At 40.0% G+C, this 26,448-nt stretch overlaps 1 long non-coding RNA gene across 3 annotated transcripts in view; it reads right to left on the bottom strand.

Annotated features, from left to right (window-relative positions):
* LOC134475799 (uncharacterized) overlaps window positions 1-20,375 on the bottom strand; it is a 61,102-nt gene extending 40,727 nt beyond the window's left edge. For all 3 annotated transcript variants that reach the window (XR_010047065.1, XR_010047066.1, XR_010047064.1), the window contains exon 1: window positions 20,217-20,375. This is a non-coding gene — a long non-coding RNA (uncharacterized LOC134475799). The remainder of the gene's footprint in view (window positions 1-20,216) is intronic.
* Window positions 20,376-26,448: the final 6,073 nt, after the last annotated feature.

Genomic DNA, 26,448 nt, shown 5'->3' on the forward strand with positions numbered 1-26,448 from the left:
TCATGTGCTGGGAGCTTCGTACCCGCTCCGGTGGTACTGAGGTGGTAGAACCTTTACAAGGTGATTCCTTATGGTGGGCAATTAGGTGAGGGGGCACCATTCTAAAAGAAGCAATGCTAGCCTTGCAAAGTGAGTTAGTTTTGGCAAGGTGGGTTGCTAGAAAATAAAACCACCTCATGCTCTTTCACATACCAGACTCCATTTCTATTTCTGCACCATGTTGTAATGAAGCCAGATGGCCATGTCCAGTCAACTGGCATTTGCTTTGACCTCCAGAACTAAATAAATCTATTTCCTTTATTAAAAAGTACAGCTCTGAGTATTTTGTTATATTGAACGTAGTCTAAAACATATATATATATATATATATATATATATATATATATATATAGTGAATGGATGGGTGGATAGATGGATGGATGGAAGGATAGATAAATATATACAGTATATAGTTAGAGAATTGAATAGTTGATGATTATATAGACAAAGTAATGATGACTAGTTTTTTTAGGATGAACTGATATTTTCTTTGTCCTTCACTACTAGCACTCAGAAACCATCATAAAAGGAAATCTAACACTCCATATCATCTAAATATCATAAAAGAGATTTCAGCATGAGGAGCTACATCATTTTCTCCAACTTTAGCCACCAACCTGGGCAGTAATACAGAATCTCAGAAAACAGATGTTACAGCACGGAGCAGGTCCACTCCTCTTGAGAATCTGCTGGAATAAAAGCCCCAGTAATCATCACCTTCTAACTCTTCAGGACTCTGGACCTTTCCAGAAGCCAAGGGTTTAATTAATTTTCTCTGCCTAAGAAATCAAAAGTAAGAGAAATTAACAAAACAGAAATGAGGTCCCTGGGCGGAATTCAGCTACCTCTGTTCTGAAATCTGGGCATGGAAGAGTCGTAGGTCTGATTTCACTCCTCCAAAGGCTGGAGTGAAGAAAGACAAAGGCTTGCTGGGAAGGAAGGTGGAGGAGGTGTTGACAGTGAATTACAGCTTCCCTGAACCACAAAGGCAGCAGCTAAGGAAAAAAACAATCAGAGAGGTAGGCTCCGGGGAGGGGAAGAGATGCAGAAAGGCCAGGAAGGAGCAGATGGAAGAGTGGAGGGTGTTTTGCATTAGATTAACAGAGGTGGAATAGAAAGCATGAGAAATACAAAAGGCTCACTGGATGTGAGCTCCACACAAAAGCTGAACAAACTGCTTTCTTCAGGTGTAGAAGTCCGCCCGCTCAGGACAGGTCAGACATTCTCCTCTTTCCTCAGGAAGCACGGAGGGAAGCTTAGGAAGAGCAAGGTCCTATCTGTGCAATTTTCTTCAAAATATATTCCCCATTCTCAGGCCAGCTTCCACCCTGTGCACTCTGTAGAACATGGACACTCAAATTTACACTCCTCTCTTGACTTAACTGCGCAAGAACACAAACGTATGCCAATTATAAGCAGAGACACTACTCTTTAAAGGACCTATTATGTGCAAGATTTATTTTCACACACAGCAAGGTAAGCTTTCTTATCCTCATTCATAGATGACAGATCTGAGAGGAGAGTAAGTCGCTTGCCCTTGACTTTATGAACTAGGAGGTGACCAAGGTCATAGTGCCAGCAATCCCAGCTCCACGAAGTTCCACGGGCTATGTTCTTTCCACTACAGTCCTGTCTCTGAATAAACAGTATGAAAGAAAGCTGAGAAAATGAGAAGAGAGAAGGGTGGCATGGCACATTTTCTAAATAATTATTAGTGATTTATAATTTTAACAAGAAACAAAGATCAGTAGTTACTGTTGGGAGACAATTTTTCATAAGTCTTATACATTTCTGCACATCTTGACAACAGAGGCAAAGGCTGCCTTTATTCTGAACATCGATTTTAATTATGTGTAATAAACACGCATGGGGATAGAAATAACATCTCCCAAAAGGAACTTTAATTCCTTGTTTTACCAAAGGGAAATTTAATCCTCGGTGGGAATATAAATTAGTGGCACCATTATAAAAAATGTCATGGAAGTTCCTCAATTAACGAAAAGCAGACCTACAATATGATGCAGCTATCCTACATCTGGGTATGTGTCCTTTCCTCCAAATATGAAATCAGTCTATCAGCACCTATGCATATCACAGAACATGCATGCCATATTTATTATGGCACTGTTCACAATAGCGAAGGTATGGAATCAACCTAGGTGCTACTTATCAATGGATGAATGATGAAAAAAATGTGGTACATAGACACAATGAAATATTATTCAGCCATCAAGAAGAGTGGTATCCTGACACTGGCAGCAACATGGATGGAACTGGAGGACATTTTGTTGAGTGAAATCAGCCAGACTGAGAGACAGATACCACAGGTTTTCTCTCACATATGGGATTTTTTAAAAATCAACCTGAATATAGGATGGTGCTTATTAGCTACAGAAATTAGGTATGAAGGAGAGGATAAATAAAGGAAAACTAGATTTGATCAGAGGACATTGTATATATGTACTAAAATATCAAATTGAACCCTATTAATGTTTGTAATGAATATGCATTAGTAAAAAACCAATAGACCAAAAGAAAAGAAATGGTGTCCCCATCTGGAACAACAGGGTGGCATGCTTATTGTTCCAGTGTGAACGAGTCAGATTCCCTAAGGTAAAGTTACTCCTCTGTGACATCCTCTACTGCCTGCAGTCCTGGGGGGACAGGGCACAGATACACAGCTCACTGGCATGCTGGGAGCAGAACCATCCTTTAGTTCTGACTCAGAGATCTCATGTCTTCTGCTAGCACTCATGAAACAGTGGGAGAGACTGACTTGTTATCTTGTACTTGGCATAAAATGTCAGCCCTCAGCAGAGAATTCTGCTAGATAAGCAGGGAATAGATAGAAAAATCCAGCTGAGTGCCATCTTTCCTGTCTTTAGCACCAAAACAAAGTCCAGAGGCATCAAACTGTGTTCAGGGACTTTGGGAAGCCTTAGGCAGTGCTACTAGGACATACGTCAGATAGCTACTGAGCCATGGCCATCAGACCTCAATTTTGAGTGCCACCATCATCCATCCCAAGACCAGCACACCATGGAGAGGGCCCTGAGCTAGAGAAATAACATTTGATGTTATTACATTATTTCACTGAAAATTGAAAATACACCTACAAACAAAGGAATTGTTCCTCTCAGGAAGATAACTAACCCATGTAGGTCATGGAGCTGGTGCCCAAGTGGGTTTGAACCCACACCCATGGTGACCACTCCTGGGAGATCCATCTGTCCCTTGCCACAAGGGAATTCACTACTCTCCTGGAAACATATTCCCTTTCAGTTCTTTAGAACAATTCTTTAAACAAAGAACTTTGCACTAGAAAGAAGAGGCAATTGCCACTCAGGGTAAAATGAAAAGAAAAAGAAACCACCCTTGTTTAGTTAATGAGGAACACTTGTTCAAGCAAAGAAGCACTCTGGGGCAAATGAAACTTTATTTTTTTCCTCAATTATCTGAAGTCCATGTTGGGGTAATCCAACCTCCCCACAGAGAGGATGCAGTCTGCATAACCCCACTTTTCCCCTTTTGCAAGGCAGGAGATACAAGGACCTGAGAATGACCCAGGTCACTTACTCTTTTGGAACAAAAGAAGAGATGGCTCTGTAAGTTCAGGCAGAGGGAATGCCTTTCCCAGGGCCAAGAGATATAACTCGGTTTTTGCTACTTTCAATGCTGAGGTCTACCTGCTGTTCATGTAGCTACTAGGGCAGAGTGGCTGCGGTTGTCCAAGGCATCTTGCCTTCTGATTAAACGCTCTTTGGGAAGAAGTTCTATGGAACCCTTCTGCGACAGTGGCCATTGCAATTAGTTGTGAGTACTTTCGAACTAATGAGCTACTAAGTTTGTGTCCTAGATCTGTTCTAATTATGTCCAATGACTAAGTGGCTTAAAACTCCAGAGAGGTGTTCTCTCAGAGTTCTGGAGACCAGAAATCTAAATTTCAGGTATGATATCAGCATCAGGCTGTCTCTCCTAGCTCCTGGGGGATCCAGGCTGCCTTGGTATCCCCTGACTTGTGGCTTAATATTCCACTCTCTTCTTCATCATCACATGGTCATCTCCCCGCTAAGTCTGGTCTTCACGTGGCTACCTTCTCACATGTCTGTCTTTATATCGTGATACGGTCATACTGGATGGCAGGATCCACCCTACTCCAATATGACCCCATTTTGACTTTTTCCAAATTAGTTTACAGCCATAGATACAGGAGGTTAGAGTTTGGGCATATCTTTTTTGGGGGGGATACTTTTCAAATCACAGTAGTTATTAATGATAAAGCATCAACTTTGTGAACAACATAATATCCCTGTGGTTACTACAATATAATAATATGGTGAATGTTTACATTTTTAAAAGTTATTACGATAGAAGATGGATTGCCACTAATCCCCCTCACAATATTGCCATTGCCTCAAACATACTTGTCCCTTGGTTATTATTACTTTCTGAAGCAGTTCTGGAAGTTTTCTTTCCTGAGTATCTTTAGTTGTGTTGTCATGGCTACCTTGATGTCTTGAGTCAGTTAACATGTTTCCTTTTTTATGGCCACTTTGACTCTGGGGAAGAGCCAGACAGAGGTCACAGGGCCAGATCTGGTGAATAAGGTGGATGAGGACACACCATACAGTTTTTATGAGCTTGCCTTTCCATTGCATAGCATTCAGCAACAAGATCTTTCACCATATTTTAACCACATGCTGTAAAAACACAGTGCCATGGGAAATGGAATGGGTGGGGATTTTACCCAAGTGAAACATTAGCTGTTATTACCCTGTTGAGGAGTGGTGAGGCTGAGAAGGCTGGCATAGTGACCTCCAAAGGGACCCGGTTCTATTAGCGAAGGTGGGTTTGAGAAAAATAGAAAGATGAAAGAGCACAGCCATGAGAGTTCACCTTGGGTATGAATCCAGTTTCTGCCACTTATGTGCAGAAAGTAAAGTCACCAACCACATCCAAAGAACCTAAATTTGTTTTATCACATTCAGTATTCACAATGTGCACAGGTTATAAACACTGCATTATTTCACACAGTCTGCATGCCTACCTTTGAGGTAGGCACTAATACACCCATTTTGCAGATGAATAAAATTAATACTGGGAGATCAGTTAAATTTCCCAAGCACAACCAGCAACTAAGTGGGGCAACGAGGAGAAGCCCCTCTTTTCTTCTGTCCTATTCCACATGTCCCATCTATATCTAAGACCTCAGTTGTAGGGATTTTGAGCCACAAACAGATCAGAGTTCTAATCGAGTTGTTTGGTGCATAAACATCTACACAGCCATTTCCATTCCCTCACAGTTTATAGGATACAAAAGAGTTATTTGAGATTATTGTCATACAAGCCTTTCTTAAATGGCCTCCTACATGACTCTGTGCCATTAAAACCATGAGAATGAAATACTGTTTTATCTTTGGGATGAAAGAAATGTAATTTTGATGCAGTGGAACTAGACAAGGTTTTCCCAATTTCAGCACAGTTGACATTGTGAGTTGGATAATTTTTCATCAGGAGGGTTGCTCAGTACATTGGTGGATGTTTATAGCTTCCTTGGCCTGCATCCATAACTCCAGCAACCAGCTCCCTTGCAGTTTGTGACAATGACAGATGTCTGCAGGTATTGCCATGGGTTTCTTGGGAGGAGAGACGTAAAAATCACTCTGTCATGAAATAGTAATCTAGACAAACATGCATTCAAATTCTTGGTCTATGACATTTGTGGTCTTCAGAGAGTTGTACACTCTTCTTGAGACTCTGTCTTCTCATATATACAGTGGAGGTGTTAACTCTTACCTTGCAAGGTGATTGTGAGAATTGACAAGATAATGCTGTTGACATGAATTTTATGTACAGGCTCAAGAGATGGAACTTCTTTTTTATAAACATCTGGGTCAGCTTTTGTAGAGTTCACAGGTGCAGGTCTAGTTTACTTTCATTGTGAACAGCAAGATAAAACACTCTCTTTAAAATTGTTGGTACTCGTTTCATGAAACTAAGTCACCAGTATTTACAAATAGCATTTAGCAGGCATATTGTACACATTCATTAATCTCTTTTAAATATTTATAATTATCTTATCAATAAGGTGGCACTATCACTGTTTAAAAAATTAGGAAACAGATTAAAGATGTTAAAGTACTCCAAATCACACAGTTGTAGAGTTCAATCTCTACATTTACACCCAAGATATCTTTCAGTATCTAATTCTACAAAAACTTTCTGTGCTCTGTACAGAGGACAGCGTCTTTCATTGAATTTGTATGAAAACATTAAAAATCACCTTGAATGAATTTTACATAGGAATAGAAACAAAGGGTTCTGAGAGCTAAGAGGTGCATATTTACCCCATCTGGAAGGTTCTAGAAAGCTTGTTAACATATGTGGAGAACATCATGAAAAACAATGCAAAGTTGGCCAAGGAACATCTGCAAGAACCAGATGCAGAAAACAAAAACGTGGATGCAAAGTTGTAACAAGAACATGGAGGGTGTAGTTCAATATAGAAAAGCTGAGAGGGCCATGAGAGGACAGAGGACAGATGATGTATGAAGAGGCGGGGTCCAGACAATCAAGAGAATGCCTATGTTGGTACTCAGAGTACATCCTTGGGTCGGTTGGATCTTTCAACTCTCTTTTTCATTCTGTTTCTCACACCTACCTCTACAGTCACTCTCCAGTGGTTTAGGATGGTATGAAAGACACTGTTTCCTCATGAAGGCTGTAGCTGTGAGGTTGACAGTCTACACTTTGGCAAGAAGAAACATTCTCATGGCAAAATTGATCTCCATGTGTTATCATGTCCTTCAGCCAAATTCATGAAGAAGAATCAACAAGTGGGCTGAATTTTACCCAGGATACAGGATCCAAGCCACATCACCAAGTTCTTTCTAGAATCTTGCATGGAAACAGAAACCCAGCCCAGCCAATAAAGTAGAGGCCAGGGCTCCTGATAGGAACAGAGTCTAGAGAGGGGGTGTGCAGGTTGGGAGGTTAGAACAGAACTAGTAGGATGAGTCAAAGTGTAGGAGTCTGAAGCTGGATCTCTGCTGACTTTGGCAGACCCCTCCCCCCCCCAAGAGAATGCCACACTCACCAACAAGCCCTCTACCATGTTAGTGTTTTCATCATGACCACGGGGCAAACCAAGCAGGCTGTCCCTTCCTTACTTTTAAAGCCTCTAATAAGAAATGCTAATTATATTTCACACTTGGTGCACCTGAGCTCCACAACCTGACTAGTCTAAAATGTGTGACTGGAATAGCCACTGGGCTGCAGATGCGACTTGGAGAGTTTACTCTGTAGTCCTCGTACCTTGTCTGTACTTGGTTCTTGGCAAATGAAGTGATGCTGTCATCCCTATCACAGCATAAACCTGTGTGATGCCTCTCTATTTCTCCCAGCTCCAGCCACTGCTGATAGACTATCGGATGCCACAAATATCTTGTCAACTGACTGTCCCCAAAGAGTATTATGTTGCATTTGTTCTCATTTTGACAGAGCAGAGAACATTGGGGAAATATTACACTAAGGATGCAGAGGCATCCACAGGGTGCACGCACACACACACTTCTTACACATTGCACAAAGGTAAGGTTTTGAGTCACCACATAAATGCCCAGTCCTTTGTAATATGACATTCCCCTTCCTTAAGAAGGAAGACCAGAAGGAGCAGTAAGGGGCGAGTGGGTAAGGCAGTAGGGACAGGGTCCTGCATTCTTGAATGATCCCAGGGGAGCCAAGGGCATGAAACTGACTGCGCTTCAGGAACGAAGATGCTGAAATGACAGGAAGAACAGGAGAGAGGAGGACAAGAGAGTCCACCAAATTCTTCTGTGCTCTCTGGGAAATGAGCCCAAATGGTGGCAAAGCTATGTAAGCTCAAATCCTCAGCAAGAACTTGAGAACCTGCTGATAACACAGCATTTCTCTGCCTCAGCTGAGCTAAACATATCAATAAATGGTACATCTTTTCTGTTAAAAGTATTTGAGATATTTTCCCCCTCTCAGGTTCATAGCCACACTGGCAGATAACTAGTAGATGCACAATTTAGTAATTGTATATTTATTTTGAACTAAGGAATCAAGAAATATGGAACTTGGGCATCGCATGATAATAGTTGAGTATTTTACATTAATTTTCAACATCAACTTCACCCCTCATATTCTAAGCCCAAAGACGCTTGATCTACATATTGAGTCCACCAAGAAAAACTGAAATTCAGTGATATTCCCCTGAGGTCACTGCCCCGAATTAGTTCTGTTCTGGGATCCTGACCCACCACCCTCCAGAGCAAGAGATGGTTCGTGGAGATTTGCCTGTGTGTTCCCAGCCTCCACTGACGACCACACACAATTAGAACATAAGCCTGTCTAACAAAAAGTATCTGGACATTTTCTTCAATTAAAAAACTAGGATACTCCAGAAATCATTTCTTTGTCCCTGTGTATAAGAGTTTTTGAAGGGAGTTTGTGTGTATGGATGTCTCTGGGGATTTTAAAGTCTATCCACCCTCTCATCTGAAACACATGAGAAATTATGCATTTCATTTCAGGGGTTTAAAATCCCATCCATGGACTTCACTTTAGAAAGAAAGGGTTTTCCAAGCAAATCAATTGTGCATAACAATCACTCCTTGATGTAAGTAAAACTCCTACCTCTAAACTTCTTCCAAATAGCTTTGTTTTATATGGATAAGTTCCCATTTTGATAATTACTAAGAAGGCTTATGGAACAATGTCAAAAAGATCACTTTTGGGATTTTCATTTGATCAGAAAAGTGCCATAGTGAACATATCTGCAAGAGGAGTTTCAGGGGAACTGGAAGGTTACCCCGGGTTCTCCCTGGGTGAACTTGAATATGATATTCCTTTTTCCCATGTTTCAATTTCTCCATCTGTGAAATGAAAGCCTTGTGTCATATAACCTCTACGGCTCCTCCAGTACATGAGATAACATTTAAATCCCAGACCCTGAAGGAATTTTGATAGGCCTTCCCTGGAGAGAAAGCAATAGTTATGTTTTAAAGTTCATTTGACCACAAGAACAAGATCATTCTGCAGACAAAGCAAGAATAAACAAAGGCTCTGTTTTGAATAAGAGCTGAAAATAAACTAGTGGTCTTATTTTGCCTCCAAGTCTGCTTTGAGAATTAAAAGATGTTGTGGGGCTTCTTGTTTATATGCATGTTGTTTTTGTTTTTGTTTTGTTTTGTTGCACTAGGGATAGAGCTACATTCCCATCCCTCATTATTTTTTGTTCTGAGACAAAATCTCATGAAGTAGCTAAATTGTGCAGGCTGGGCTTGAATTTGCCACGCCAATTTTCTTGCCTGAGCCTTTTAGAATATTGAGGTGACAGGTGTGCATCACTACACCTGGCTAACAAAATGTTTTAGAGTTTTTCAAATGTTGCACATTTATCCACTGTGATTAAAGCTGGGTGATGGTTTCCTGAAGAACACTAAAGGAGAAGACAGGAACAGATCCCTGTTTTCCTCTTGGTCCCTCGGCTGACTTCCTCATCCCTCTACTGACTGCTCTTTCCTTTATAACTTGAAACTGGGCCAAAATTGTGTAGGAAGGGAAGAGGGAACGGCAAATCATTCATTTGTCGGTAATTACTACCGAATTGTGCATATGTCATTGTACCACTTACAAAAACTTATTTTGAATGATGAGGAAACAGTGATTCCACAACAAAAAGTTTGCAAACAAGCAAAAGCGAGCAAGGAAAAACCCAAATAGTAAACATTGTAATAGAGACATTGCATGAGTCTATCTATTCCCAAACCCCATGCACTTTTCAATAAACCAGACTTCCTCCAGGAAGATCTGATGGGTGCCCTCCAGAAAGATGTTTCTGTATATGAAAGATAACACAACCTTAAATGTGAGGCATGAACCAAACCTATAAATGTCTGCATTAGTCCGCGTTCCAGTGCTGTGGCAAAATGCCTGAGAAAATCATTTAATAGAGGAAAGATTTATTTTGGCTATGGCTTCAGAGGTTTCAGTCCACGATTGCCTGGCTCCATTGCTAGGGGTCTGTAGTGAGAGAGAACACCAGGTTAGTGGAAGTGAGGGCAAGGGTGCTTGCATGATGGTTATCACGAAGCAAAGAGAAAGAAAAGTGATCATGGTCCCCATATTCCTTTCATGGGCCCACCCCAGTGACCTACACCCTTTAACTAAGTCACAGTTCCTAAGCTTTCTACCCAGTGATGCCACCAGCTAGTGACCAAGCTTTCAACACACAAGTCTTTAGCAGACACATTCCAACTCCAAACTATTTCAGTGTCCAGCCACATCACAAGGACCATAGTTGGGTACAAAGACTAAAATAAGGGATGGCCCTGAATACACCATTTTGCAGGGGACAGACAGTGTCACTCAAGGAGAAAGGACCACATTGAGGGTAAGAATTTCAGGCTTCCCTTTTCCATTAATCAGCTACAAATCTTAATCAACCCCTTGATATAGGTTGGCATCTGTTCTTTTGCCTTTGAAACATAGATGAGTGGAATCCTTTGATCCCCTCCTAACTGGGCCTTTGTGATAATCAAGCAGAATAATATAAGCAAAGACACATTTTGAGGAACAGGCTGGTGCCTTATAAATGCAGTGTCAGAACTTCTGGACATTTAGTTCCAGCCATTAATTCAGGTCACTGGAGCACAGAACAACCAGCCAGATAGTTCCTTAACCTATAATTCACTTTTAATTACATCTGTTTTCCTACAGCTACTAAAGAATAAAATAGGAAGTAATCACAAAAGCAGATCTCAGGTGCCATTGCACTAGAATAGTCGTGTATTTCCTGGTTCGTTTGCACCCCAGACCAGACTGTCTAGTAGGCTGAAACTACTTCGTTTACCTCAGAGTGGGAACCTCTTTCAGTCTAGGTCATATCCCTCGTTAAAACCTCATTTCCAAACATCAGACTGGAGCAAAGAATGTAAGGTTAGGAGCTCCTTGTCACATTACTAACAAGTAGTGTTATTATTCAAACCGAGGTCTGCTGGACTGAAAGGGTGATGCTCTTTCCACCCATGCCGCCCTGCCTCCTGCAGCAACAAAGACTAAACATGAGGGATAAAGCTTGGAATTCCACTTGTCTGATTAATACCGAGTGCCTATCTGGAGATTTATGTTTGTTTTTCTACTAAATAAATGGTTACAACATTTCTCTAGCCAAGAATACATTGGGCTAATTAATAACAGCTTTCTTCCAAAGTCTACTGTATAGAAAATATTCCATCTCCAGGGACCAATCCCTCAGAAAAGCCATGGGTAGACCTTCTCAGGAGTTTCTCACTAAGGGACATCTGAGAGGAATCACACATTGAGACCACGGCCAGCCACACGTTAGCAGAGATTAGCACTGGTGAGTTGTCATGTGGGAAACATAAGAATTGTTCAGCAGGACATACGAGTATGAACAGAATGGAGGAAGAAAGAAAGAGAGAAAGATGAGGGGAAAGGGGAAATAAGGGAAGAAAAACCGAGAGTCCACTGTAGGTTGAGGTTCCCTTATCTAAAAATCTTAGGACTAGAAGTGTTTTTAATTCTGATTTGTGTCCAATTTTGGAATATTTGCATGAACTTTACCTACTGAGGATCACAAATCTGGAAATCTCAAATGTTCCCAAACTTGAAGCTTTTAAGGGCTCAGATTAGAGATACTCAATCTGTATTTTCCAGGTATTTTCTATGTGACACTACATTATGTTCTTTTGCAGTAGACAATGTTAAATTCTGCACTCACTATCCACTATTGATTCCTATATTTTAGAACATTTTAGGAGACACAATGAACATGCAATAAAAGCAGTTTGATGCATTTATATATGTAGTTAAATATCTTAATAACCATTATATAGATCATGTTCAACTGGTGACCTGCAGGTTAGACACAACTGTATTATAATAAAAATACTTTTTAGAAAAGACATTTTGTTACTTGTATACATTAAAATACATGCTGTATTATTTTATATGCAGCCCAGGACAATTTCTTATCACTCATTATGACCCAGACAGGACAGATACGTTCAACATGTTAGCTGTGTCATCTTAAAATTTTCTTTCATTTCCCTGCCCCTAGCTTAAGGCAATTCAGGCTTTGCTTTTCTTCTTCGATAAATCTGCCTCATCTAGACACTTTCAATCAGTGAAATTATATAATTATAGCCATTTTGCTAGAGTTCTTCTAATTAGCTTAATTTTGAGCTTTACTCACTGCTGAAACATGTCTCAATATTTCATTCCTTTATTCTTTCTGTATAGTGTTCCATTGTTTGTATATGTTACATTTTGTTTACCCATTCATCAGTTGATGAACTGTTTCCAGTTTGGGACTATTACACAAAAGGCTGCTATGAATATTTGCATATAAGTTCCATCATGAACATTTGCATCCATTTCTTTTATGGAATTTCTGGCTTCTATGTGAAGTATGTAGTTGACTTTTCAAGCAATTTCCGGTTTTCAAAATTAGTTGTAGCACTTTATCCTTTCATCAGGAAAATATGAATATTCTAATGGCTCTCCAGCTTTTCCAGCACTTAAGGTGGTTAGTCTTTTTAATCTCAGACATTTGGTGGGTAGACAGATTCGACTCGTTAAGATAGTAACTTGCACTTTTCTGATAATAATGTTGAGTATCTTTTCATATACTTGTTAACCACTAACATATCTTCTGTGGTATGTCAGTCAAATATTTCCCTATTTTTAATTAGGTTATTCATCTGATTTAGGAAAAGAGTTTCTAAACATTCTACTCACTAGTTCTTTGCAAAATAAACATGTTATGTTTTTGCCATGTCTGAGATTCAATGTTTTTATCACTGGTGACTTTCAAAGAGCAAACATTTTTACTTCTAATAATGTTCAATTAATATTTTCAAATGGCTTATAGCTTGTGACTTTTATCCATCATGTAGTGAATCTTTACTTTTCCTCATGCCACACAAATTTTTTATGTTTTATCTTCTACCTTTGCTAAGTTGATGATTTGGATGAAGGTTTGTAGCTGATATTAAGTTAGTGTAAGGTTGTTTTATTTTTGTCCCACTTGGCCATACAATAAATACTGTATGCACAGTACTTTTTGTGAAGGATATGTTTTCTCCATTGCAATACCCTACTTCCTTTAATTGGGTGGAAGTTTCTAGAATCAGCATTCTGTTTGGTTGGTCTATGTAACTCTAACATTATACTTACAGTACATTGTCTTGGCCATAATAACTCTTGGGTAGTTCTTGAAAAATACGATGCGTCACCCGACTTCATTTGTTTTCAAAATTGCCTTGGCTATTAGGAGCACTTTACATTTCCATACCATAAAAGTATAATGATGGCCCATAAATTTCTCGAGAAGAAAGAAAAACACATAGAGAAAGAAAAGGGAGAAAGAGGAGGAGGAAAAATTTGGGGGTTGTGACTAGTAGTGCATTAATTCTAAAGATCATTTTGGAGAATGCAAATTGCAGAGATCCTCACAATATTGAATTTTCCAGCCCATGAATAAATTTATTTTGTATTTCTACTTATTTTGCTGAAATGCTTTTTTAGTAATCTCAACGATATTCTGATTTAGAGTTAACTATATAAGATATCTAAGTGATTGCCAAATCCAAGCACATTAGAATTTTGTATGTAAATAAACCACGTATTTTTTATGTGTCTGATCTTCCTGTTTCACTCAACTAGTGGAAGAAAGTTCTTTGATTACCAACCTAGAGTCTTCTTCCTTTCACAAATGCTTGCTTATCAGAGGTTTAAGTTAATAATATGATAAATTATTATGTATAATATATAATATGAAAAGAAATAGAAAAAATACCAAGCATGATGGAATAGAGAAAGACCCCTCCCTACGGCACCTGAGTGCACAAACACACACAGGGGATGGTAGCAAAGTGTATGAGAAAAGTGCCTGGAAAGCAGAAGGACTAAGCATCATTATGGTCCATGTATTTGAGTCCCTGTCAGCATCCTTTAGCAGATGTCCAGGAAGCCCATGCCTGATGCACCATGGTTCCTAAGGGTGTTTATGCTACAAGACTGACCCATCAGGTTTCTGGATTCCTAAAGACCACATACAGGAAAAGAAGTTGCAGCCAGAACAGGTCTGGTTTTGTTATCTGTCTAAATCCCAGCGTGTTTCCATTCTGAGCAGATACTGGTGTTACGTAGATGTTGCCCTATGAAGGCAACTGAGATTCCGCCTTCAGGAACCCCCAGTGCATGCAGTCCTGTTCATCCAGCAGCCACCTGATCATACAGCACCTGAGTACCAGCATTGTCATAACCGTTTCTCTACAGTCAAGTTCGTAGGCGTTAGTATTGTACAGCTGCCCTTCCTATTTGCCTATTGCAATGCCTCCATTTGTGGTGAAACCCAGAAAGCTTGATAGCCATTTCCCCAGGGCCTTTCTTTCCACCCCTATACAGCCCACATCTGCTCCAGCTGCACCGAACAACGCTTCCCATGACCCAGCACCCAAAACATTAGATCTTAGAATAGCAACCCCCACTCCCAAACATAGGGATGTGCCCTTTATCTTTTCTGGTTGATGTTAACCTCATATCTGTTGTTAAGTCTTCAATGTTACTTTCTTCTACAGAACTGTTGTGGAAAATATTTGATTTCATAGTACCCATTTTCTAATATTTCCAGTCCATTTTTTTCTTTTGATTCTTACACCTACTGCCTCTTACTTAAAATTACGTTCTAAAAAACATAATAGTATGTACTCTATTCTGATTCATGGGTACAATTTCATTTAACCCCACAGAGTAGCTATTTGGGTCCTCCTTTTACAAATGAAGATCCTGGGAATCACAGTGGGTGCACAGCTTCCTTGAAATCAACATCGGGGTCCCCTAAAGTCATCCTACCAGCCTCATCCTCCTCCCTACTTCATCTAAAATGAGTTATTTAAAAATAAATCTCCTATTAAAAGCATGAAATGTATTCTCCACTGTCCTAGTTCTTTTTAAAAGACTAGCCCTTTCTCATTTTAAAATGCTGCCTTTGGAGTTAGCACTTTGTGATGAAAATATGGAAGAGCCCACACTGGTTTGGCAACAGCTGACTGCTTCTCTCTACAAAGGGGACTCTAGTCCCACGTGCTGGGAATGTGAAGTCACCTCCTTTATGTGCACTAATAAAATCATTCACTCTTGCCCTCCAACTCTTACACTCGGGCTTTTAAAATTTCTATCCTCAGCCATCATTTTTTCATGCTTGTACACTCCCTTGTTATAAAATAATCCATAGATTTAATAGAGACAGGCTTTGTCAGAGTGCGAGGGCTGGATTTAGTGGTTTCTAGGGGGGAATTATTTGGGATAACTAATTGAAACCAAAGCACATTACCATTCCTTCCCTGCAACAATAAACACTGAGTCTTCAAAGGCCGACCAAGTTTCCAATGATTCCCAACAATAGAAGTTGTCATTTCCAAATGATGGTCCTTTTCAAACGCCAAGTGGAGTGAAGGAAAAGTGTGTGCTATTGCTGATTAGACAGGAATATGACTTGCAGCAGCCTATGTTACTCTCTTGTCTGCAAATTTTCTGCCCTGATTAATTACAAAGAGTGCCAGAGTGTGTTGACGTTAGTTAAAAGCTTTTGCTCTTTCCAGCCTGTCGTTATACCCGAATTAAGGATTTCTGTGTCAAGGTGAGGTCAGGAGAGTTCAGATCTGTTTTCCACTGATAAATCTTGCTGTCCCATAAGGATTAAAGGAACTCAGAGCTTTCATATGTAAAACTAATACATGATCACCTGTGTGTATACGTCCCTATGATCAAAGAACTCTTGGCCAAGTGGGAATGCCTCAGAGAGATAATAAGTAATTTGTTCCCTGCAAACATTACAATTATCTAGCCCTCTACAAAGTTCTGAAAATAAATTCTCTAATCAGAGTTAATTAGCATCCTGGTAGCTTTGGGTTTAGCAGACTGGTTCTCTTAAAGGCACATGAACATGAAAATTACATGCCTTCTCCGAGCCAACTTCTAAACTCTTTGAAAGTTGGTTAGTGTTTCTGCCCACCAATTAGCTTCCCTCATGTACTTCAGTTTTATCAAATCAATTGAACAAAATCCATTGAGTTCTCTTCTATATTCGTTAACTCCTCTGTGCTTCAATTTGTTAACTCCTTACTCTGGGCCAGATGCCTTTCTGAAAGCTTAATACTCTCAAATTCACGACACAACACGGATGTCTTAAGGAGGACTGAGTAAGGCACTCTGGGAGCGGAGAGATGGGAACAGCCTCTCCTAAGAGACGATGCCTAAGGTTGGATGGGAAAAACAAGTAGGAATTTAGTCGGTTTGGATGAGAAAGGAGAGCAAAAATTGTGAGCAACAAAGCCCGGTGATATAATGAGATAATGAGAATGGATTCACACTGGTAATACCCACTTCTCAGGCATATTCTACAAATTTTAAATGATCTGAGCAGTGGCGAAATCAGGCTATTTTCTCTGTCCCTTTCAGAAGATGGGGGTAGAAATTAAAATTGGAATAAGAAGTCTTGGCATCAAGACCCAATTGTGTGTGCAAACCTCAAACTGCATGACGTTTTGCTTTGCCAAGCAACTATTTGCTAATCTAGCAGGTAGTAGTTTCTCTTCTGTAGCTTTATAAAAACTGGTTGCTATAATTTTTAAGAAGCCCAAATCAATTAATTCATCAGTGAATTAATCTATAAATGACCTTCTAGGAGTCCATCAAATACATGCTCAGATCTCCCACAGTGCATTATAGGTGCACTTTCCAATTCTGGAAGCACTTTCTGGTTTGGACCCTCTCAGACTGATTTCCTCACTTTGAGGAGCATAAAAGCCAGGTATGGAACTTCTAAAATGAGTTTTCAAATTCAGACTTAATCAGCTTTTTTTCAAATTTTCAAAACAGTTATCCAAATTATATTTATAGTTATAATTATGCAGTGACCTGCAATCACACGAACATGTTTGCTTCTGAGCTACAAGGATACTAGAGAATAATTCAGAACTTTAAACAGTGTCCACAGAACACATTCACAAATGTCCTGTCATCATCTCTTGCTTTAGCATCCTGATATCATACTGGGTGCAATGACCTTGAGCTTGCAAGGCTTTTCACAAACATTACTTTAGTTTGCGTTTACACAGGAGTGTACATCAGACACATCAGAGCAGTGATTGTTATATCTAGGATATGGAAAAGGAAATGCAGTTTCACAGAGGTCAGGAAAACTGCTAGAGGCTTTGCAGTTAAGGTAAGGGGATGCCACCTCCAAAGACAGTGCTGCTTGCGCTGTGACATGGTGCCGGAGCCAACAGAGCTAATTAACCCATGGATCCTAACAGCTGAAGTGCCACTACCAACAATTCCAACGCTCAGGGCTCTTTCACACTGCCCCTAGTGGCCCTACATGGTGAGAAAGAAGGGCTTACATGAGTGGGTTTGGAAAAGTGTGAGTATTTGCCAATGTGTAAGGACATTGTTATTGTCACAACTCAAGAGAATAAGGTGCCACTGTCCTGTAGTGAGTAGAGGTCAAGGATGTTGCTAAAGGTTGTACAGTGCATAGAACAGGCCCCTATGCCAAAGAATTAGCTGATTCATAATTTCGGTAGGGCCAAGGTTGGCAAGACCTAGCTTAGAATGTTGCCATTAGGATGTTAAGAGAACGAAAGGGATGAAGATTGTGTTTCCCACTGGTGTAGGATAATTTAGCACTATCTGGGAGGAGCGATGTCCAGTCTTCTGAGATGCAGTCACTGCCAACTAGGTGATGGGGGGGGGGGGAGCACTGTGTATTTCCTAAGTGCTAGTCTCCATTTTATTCAGGGAATACACAGAAGCAATGAACTATAACAGTAGTGGCAAACCTATGGCATGCATGCTTATAGCAGGCCCTTAGAACCATTGAAAGCTCTGAAAGTTTTGCCAGCCGTAACCACAGTGTACAGAAATCCACATCACAGCTGACTTCTTCTTCTCTTAATAATTTTTCAATATCAAGCAATAAATTATCTGTGATGCACAGGCTCCATAATACATTGGGAACATACGAACTTTTCTTTGGATTGCTTGAAGAATATAAGAAAATAAATATAACTCAATGAATCATAAGAATTATCAAAGGAAATGCCATCTAAAATGTTTCACCCACCAGATTTTTAAACTTTAAGATCAAAGATAGTCTCAGGATTTGTTTCTATTATAATCTGTGAAAAGAAAATCTACAGTTGACTCTTCATGTTTAAATGGTTTCTCTTTAAAATAGCAAAGGAGCTATAAAAATATTTAAAATATTAGCAGTTTGTTAAACCAATAGTGTAACGGTAATATAAATAATTTATCACCCCTGAAACTCAAAGCAAGGATAAATATCAGGTTAGGATCATTTTAAATACACATCTTTTTTCCCCCCATATATGCAACTTCCAAACAAATGGTAGCTAGGATGCACACTCCATTTTCAACACCAAACTGTAAATCCATCATCTGTGAGAGGGCTGTAAATTACGCTTCAGGGGAAATTCCTCTCACTCAGCCTGCTGACGGAGTCCAAGAAAAGCAGTAGGAAAAATGACTTACTACCCCTGAATGCTGATCTGAAACTTCTACCGGTACCTCATTGCTAGAGAGGAGAGCTGGCAGATCGTGAATAATCCAACAGCAAAGTCCAAAACAAATTTCTAAGAGGGATGAAGAGGAGACCGAGGGTAGAGAACAGGCTCCAGGGTTTTTTCATTTTCCTCTAGTCGAAGACACCTCTGAATGACCTGAGCTGTGCTCCTCAAAATACAAGGACTTGACACATCAGGATATTCTAAACCATGGTGCAGAAAGGAATCAGGTGTTACCTATGTCTTGCACACATGGTTCTTGGCAAAGGCATATCTTTGCACATGAGTGCCAAGTGAATAATATACAAAGTGAATGAAAAATACTCAATCAACTCTGGGATGATTAGCCAAGCTTTTATCAAAGGTTGTCCAGACAGTAAATAAAATGCTTAACAAATGAGGATATGAGAATGGACGTGTGCTAATATGCCAAGCAGAGGCCTTCTCTCAGATTAACTGAAGCTTGGGTCACAAGAGCCATTGGTCACTTCTGACCAGCAATGGGAGGAGACAAAGCACTCTTAGCTATTTTTTCTGAAGCATGAACATAGTAATACCTATTCCACAGGATAATCATCTGAGTTAAATGAGACACTGTATAAAGAGGCTGAAGCATGGGGATGTTGTTGATGTTACAGAACGAGTGTGTCTTGGCACATGGGGTTGCTATAACAAAATGCCATAAAATAGTTGCTTACAAACAACAAAAATTTATTCCTCCCAGTTCTGGAGGCTGATAAGGTAAAAGCACTGGCATGTTAGGTGTCTGGTAAGGTCCTGTTTGCTGATTCACAGATGGCACATTTTTGCTGTGTCCTTACGTGGTAGAATTTGAAAGGCAGCAGTCTGAGGCCTGTTTTACATGGCACTAACCCATTCATAAGGTCTCCAGTCCAGGAGCCCTGACCATGGCCAGGAAAGCTCCATTTCCTAATACTATCACCATGGGGGCTAGGATTTCCACACAGAAATTTTGAAGGGATGCAAATATTCAGACCAAAGCAGAACATAGGAAAAGCAATGAGTGTGCTTGTACCACGCGGTCCTGGAGCAGAAGCCCAGCACTGACACGAGAGTGTGAAAACCAGAGAAAGTACAGCTCACACAGGGAAATATGGGCCATAATTGCAAAATGAGGCTTCATGATCTAATCCTGTGTAAACTTGGATAAGTTTATCTGTGAACTTTAGTATCTTTTTTTATAAAATGGAGAGGATATTGGTTTCTTTCTTAGTGTATAAATAATTTATAGAAAGCACAATGCACTTATTCTAAAGCACAATACTTTAGAATAGTCTGATAAACTACAAAAAGCACTCAGTAAATATTACTTATTATTTATTATTGATATTATTATTGTTGTTACCAATGATCAGCTATTCACATTGAGATTCTTTAGGGAGCTAGTGAGCTATCACAATTAAACACATTTACCAGGACCTGGAAACTCGTCATTTGAGAGGCTCTGACTTGACTAGAAGGCTGCTGAGACCCTCCGCATGTCTCGATTCTCAGCATAAGTGGAAGCCAAGTTCTTACCTGCTGAAATATGCAGGGTCTCGGGGAAGCTCAGCAGAGCCAAGTCATAAAATTGCACTTATTTTTCAGGTCCATTTCTTGGCAAGCAGCACTTTCCGCATCCTCCAGCAACTCCCTGGGCTTCGACAAGATCTCAGAGCAGTTCCCGCAATGGTGCCTCCTAATAAAGTGTCAGACAAATTGGTAGCGAGGGCAGAGCAGTGCCTTACATTACCCTTCATGTTCTTTAAACTATTCCACCTGTGATTTACAGCTTAACCGCGAGGTAAGGTTATAATTCAGGGCTGGGAGAGGCGGGTGAGTCAAACATTGAGAATGAAAGGAGCAGAATCGCAGAGCAGCTGCACACGAGAGACTCTTGACTGTTTGGTTTGCTGAAGGCAGAATCTAAGAAGAGTGAGGAGATGACCAGAGGAGTTAACTGGAACCTGTGACCATATAGACACAAACTGACCTGGGAATAATAGTAACAGAGCATAACCAGCTTTGCCTGTTAGTTCTCAAATCGTGCTGCAGGCAACATTCAACACAGAGTTTAATTTGTTTATGAAACCTAGTGCTGATGAAGAAAAAATACCTCCATAGGTATTTTTGTGAGACTTTCTCATATGCACCTGCTTAGGTCTGAAGCTTATATGCGCATTTCATTTCAGAGTATTGAGATCACCTAGATCTCAATAATTGGGAATAAAAATTTTCATGCTTTCGAGGAACATTTTTGTTAAATGTTTTGTTCATTGATCATTCTAAAGGTATTTGTGTATCCTCTGAGCATTCTTGTAGCTAGAAATGATTCTTAAATTATTTATAGTTGGTTTGTCCAAATAAGTAGAAGTTAAAAAAAATGGTTCCCTGAATATATGATGTGCTATTAAAAAATATAGTGAATGTTCATTTCTTTAAAATTATCATTGCCATGACCTGCACCTTAAAACACTCCATCTTGCTTCAAACACAGTAATCCCATCATTCATGCTAGATTCTGAAAACAGTTCAGAAGTCCTTTTTCAGGAATAGCTTCAGCCACGCTGTTTTTGGCTGACTGGATGTCCTGAATGGATTCAAAACATTGACCTTTCATGGTCATTTTGACTGCAGGGAGGAGGCAGAGGTCGCATGGTACCAGCTCCAGTGAATAAGGTGGAAGAGGACAGTGTTTTTATGAGCTGCCTCTCCTTTAGGTGGCACTTGACAGCACCAGGGACTATTTTTCATCACGCCTCCAAACGAGGCTCACGAAAGAGGGCTGCCAGAAGTGCTTCAGAAAGAGGCAAGAGCAGGGGGATGCATATATTCAAACTGAAAGGGAGTATTTTGAGGGGAATTAATTCTAGGTCTTTTACTGTAATCAATGCTTTAAGTTTAAACATTCATTACCTATTTCAGTAGTTCCTTGTATCCGATTTTACTTAATTACACTGACGTAGGTTGCATCTTAGGCTAAAATAGGGTCGTACAGTCAGATGCCCAAACTATCTAACATCTAGTCCTAGCTCAACACTGAAATATCTCTTTGGTTGGACATACCTGGAACAAAATTTAACAATGAGAAGTCTGACTCTGCCTTTTCTATAATTCAGAAAACACATGAGACAGATTTCAGTATTGGACATGATAAACACTGGTCCATCTGTCCAAATCAGGTCCTTGGCAATTCCAAATGGTACGCACACGTTCAGGGTCTGAACTCCAGAAACAGTATTTCGAAGGTGGCCAAACCACGTGGTGAGTCACTTTCTTCAGATGGAAATCAGGAAACAGGATTTAAATCTCCAAACATCATCAGTGATCGACACTATCCATATCTAATAGAAATTACCTATGCCCAGAAAAGACTGAAATCATTAATCTCTAAACGTGAGTTGAAATCACATCTTCATTTTGCTCCACTGTGAGTGCAATTCAATAAAATCTAGCTAAATCACTGCAACCTGAAAGGACTCAGGTGTTAATGAAGGCCTTCCCTGGTCAGAAGCTCAAGATGAAAAACCTCCTGTATGAGAACAGCAGGATGTCCTGAAGAACTCAGGTTTCCTCACTGAACAAGGATTACTCTGTATTTACTCAGTGCTAATAACTAAACCTCTTCACGCTTTAATAGGAATTATTCACAGACAATAATCAAGGTTTGAGGAATAGAGGAGAAGGCGGAGCAAGTGACTAAGACAGAAGCAAACACATGATTCCTTTAGCCCAAAAATGAGATGGATGTGCTCGCTGACGGTCCATTTGGCATTCCAATTGGATCATGCATCTGAAATAGACAACCACAGGCCCGCTTCATGCTGCAACCCAGCCCTGTCCAAAGTGTAATGATAGACAAGTCTCAAGTGGGTGGAACACTAAGAAGAGGAACAAATCACAGAGGAGAAAGGGAGATGGAAGTTGAAGTGTTCCACACAATTTCTTTTACAGACGATGGGGAAGGAGGAGTTATGTGAGAAAGCCCTGAAATCTATGTCTTGTGACTGAGTGTCCCTGCATAGTGGGGCTGGGACAAATTCTTTCACTATCTCAGCATGGATTCTATACAGACTGAAAGAGAGGATCTAAACACAAAATAAATGACTATTTTATAGTCTTCTGGTGCTATATCTGGGCTTAATAAGCTAATATAAGGTTGTTTGAAAGTGAGGGAGGAAGAAAAAGGCAGTACTTCTTAATGGAATAATCCGAGAGCTACTCATTCATCCAATAAGTCATGATGAGTTTATGCCAATCATTAGGGGCTCTGACTCTGACTCTATGCAGATCTTTCTGAAACTCTCGAATTTCTCCACATAAGAATTCTGGGAAGGACAAAGCCCACGCTTAGGTTAGGAAGAAGCCAGTAAGTCAGGGTATCAGATGAGACTAAACAGCCTCACCCCAGTACAATGAGGATGAAAGAAGTCAAGGATTCGGAAGGCAAACAGCACTTTTTCTGCTCCAGTTAGTCATCAGCACAGTGCACAGGACCCCCAGGAACATCAGACGACAGTGTCTCTACATACTTTTCATGTTGCAATTGACCATGGGACAATAAACAAAGCAGCAAAAGCAAAATAATCTATTCAAAACAACCACTTAATTGCTTTCATTTATGAGCTTTATTTAACTTTTTTTCTCTAATCATCACACAGCCTCAAAATTTATTAGACTAGCCATTGCTCATGATTAAAATGCTTGTTATTTACAAAAGACTTTCAGAAAGATATCATCCTTTGATCCTCAGGATGGCTTTGAAAGTTGAATATTATTATTTTAATGCAACGCAACTGGAAAGTGAGGTTCAAGCAGGTGAAAAGACTCATTCAAGAGAATGCATGTCATGTTTGCACCAAATTTTTGAGCTCTGTGGTTTTCCTGTTCCCATGTTCCTTCATCTGAGAATGGATTCATTAAATGTCAGAGAATCACCACAAACACCCATCTTTGCATACTCAGTTCTATGCTATATACTCATGTAGTATGACCTTCTGCTAAGAATAGAAAATATCAGTGAGATTTTCTTAAAGAGGATAGTGGTTAGGAGCTAATCACATCTAAAATGTAAGCCTGATTCTGGCTCTTTGGAGGTGGGCAAGTTAATTAACATCTCTTGCAAAAGCAATGCCTTCTTGGTGATGTGTCTGTAAGGGTAAATGCCCTAAGCATGCAAACCATTTGCATGTGCTATCCACAGCATCTCCTTGCCAGACACTGCTCTAACAACATCCTAGCAACTAGAAGTGGTACCAAAGCAATAGCACCACCAGCAGTAGATCCAGTAGTAGTCGTAGCCACAGCAGTGTCAGCAACAGTATAGTGATAGTTAATAATAGCAGTACCAGTTTTGTAGCTGTAATAACCGTAGTAGTAAAAGTCACTGTCATCATAACTATATTCCGAGTGATAATATCAGCAGAGGTAGTTACAGCAGGTGCAATAATAGTGCCATTAATTGAAGGTGTCTGTAGCTAAGACTTAATGATCACCCAACCAAGTGACAGGGAAGGAAAGAAGATGACTGTCTATTAGCAAACATGTACACAAATCAGCCAGAGATGAGAATTTCCCCAAGCGTGGTCTATTCAAATTTACCACTGAGGTCACCTGATCAGAAGAGATTTCAGTGGAAGAAAAGCAAATCTTTTCTTTCAATAATCAGAAACTGCTAATGAAGAGAGAAGGTCCCATATGATCATTGGCTTCTGTTCCACAACAACTGAGAATAGCAGCAGCCAAGGAAGTAGCAGGAGGAACATCAACTCTTGACACCTAGATGTACTCTCTGTACTGCATGAGGAGGTAGCAAGCTATTCTACAACCATGGTCCACGCAGGTCAAGTCATTGTTCCAAACTCTGTTTTCTCTAAATTTCTGAAAGCAAGTAGAGCCACATAACTTTTGTTTACTGAGAAGAAAATGAAAAATAAATTACAATTTCTTCAGTTCTTACAAATTCCCTACCCTAGGATGTTTTTGGTACCCTCTCATTTGATCACTTGATTTCTAAAGAAATCAAGCAACACAGCTACCCTAAGAAGGCTGGGGACCAGGCTGCCTGGTTTCAGAGCCTAACTCATGCTGCTTCCTTAAACTATATCTTGGAAAACTATTTGCTTTTGAAAATGAGAATTTCTGTTCCACCACATTGTCTTACCTTGGGATGCTATAACAAAATACCTTAGGCTGGATGACTTATAAACAATAGAAGTGTACTTCTCATGGTTCAGGATCAGTTTCAAGAGAGGTGGGTTCAGGAGCAGGGGGCTCCAGGCCAGGATGGAGACTGCTGGATTCGCCCTGTATTTGCAGGTAGTGAGAGGGATTAATGAGCTCCCTGGTGCCTCTTTATAAGGTCACTAGCCCCATTCAGGTAGGCTCCGCCTATACAACTTAACCGTCTTCTGAAGACTCTACCTCCTGGATTTCAAAAGATGGATTTAGAGGCGGAAACAGACATTCCAACGGTGGCACACATCCATGTCAAATTTAAATTTGGGTCAAGCATTCACTGTACTGTTTGGTGACCACTGATACACACTCACCACCCCAGTGCTTCCTGGATTCAGTCCGAGGGTCTTCTCTGGCTGCAGAATCCCACACTGCCTTCCCACCTATACATGCACAGGCCAGAAGTTCAGGGAAACAAATCCCCTCAACCACCGACTGACAGTTGTTGATGGATCAATACAGCAGTTGCTTTCTTCTCAGGAGGTACATGGAGGTGTTGCTCTGTCCTGGCTCCTACAGTTCCCTAGTGAGATTAAGACCCAGTGGGCCGAAGGATTATCAGTTTGAAAATAAGTCTTTCTATAAGCTGTCTTCACTTTTTCATTTCATCTGCCCATCATCCTATTGGTGTTTCTCTCATCTCCAAAGGCAATTATTGCCACTCAAATCCTTGCTTAGCATCTATGTCCATGGGATTGCAAGCTAAGGCAGGTATCCGAGCAAATGTGGTGTATGTGTGAAATTCCACCATGAAATTGTAGTATCACACTCATTTTTCTAAACCTTTCTGTATTTTTTAATTAGCCAAAATTATCCCTGAGAAGTTGATGCGTAAAGTTAAATATAACACTTTGTTGTGAGAATCGCCTTCTTCTGAGAGAACACTTTAAACTCCTTCAATTTTGAAGCTTCTAAAATTTCTAGCAATTTTTCCATTGTTGCAAGTACAGCAGGATTAATTATTACCAGCTTTCTAAAGAAAAAGAAAAAATACTGATTCAAAACATTTCATATGTAATACAAATCTGAGTTAGAGGGGAAAGAAAAGATCTCAGCTTTCCAACTATGTGTCAAAATGAAAACCAGGCACACTAACAAGACTGAGAAGAAGATGAAGAAAGGTCATGCGGGTGGAAGGGAACATGAGATCATATTTACTTGAGTTTGGGGTGTATTTACAGACATTTAAAATCAGGTAGGTCCTTTAAGAAAAGTGTTTTTCAGAAAAATGTTTTTAGCAAAACATGAAAGATTGAAGGAGATCACATGGTGTGTACTTATAAGGCATCAGATAGCCTTTTCTGTTCTTTATATATTTTGTTATATTGATTACAGTCCTATGTAAGATTTCTATAAGGGTCAGTATCACCATTTACACCATTATCACCAATAGCCTAGGAGGGTTTAAGGCAGTTGAGAGATACTCAGCAAGTGATGAACTAAAGTTCAAAACCCAACATTTGTTAGTATCAGTGATAGTCTTTGGCTTTGAAAAAACTACTTAGAAATTATACTACATTACAGTCTGTGAGTA

This window comes from Cavia porcellus, unplaced genomic scaffold (assembly GCF_034190915.1).
Source record: "Cavia porcellus strain 051 isolate PalLab524CR breed Dunkin Hartley unplaced genomic scaffold, mCavPor4.1 scaffold_4, whole genome shotgun sequence".
NCBI lineage: Eukaryota > Metazoa > Chordata > Mammalia > Rodentia > Caviidae > Cavia > Cavia porcellus.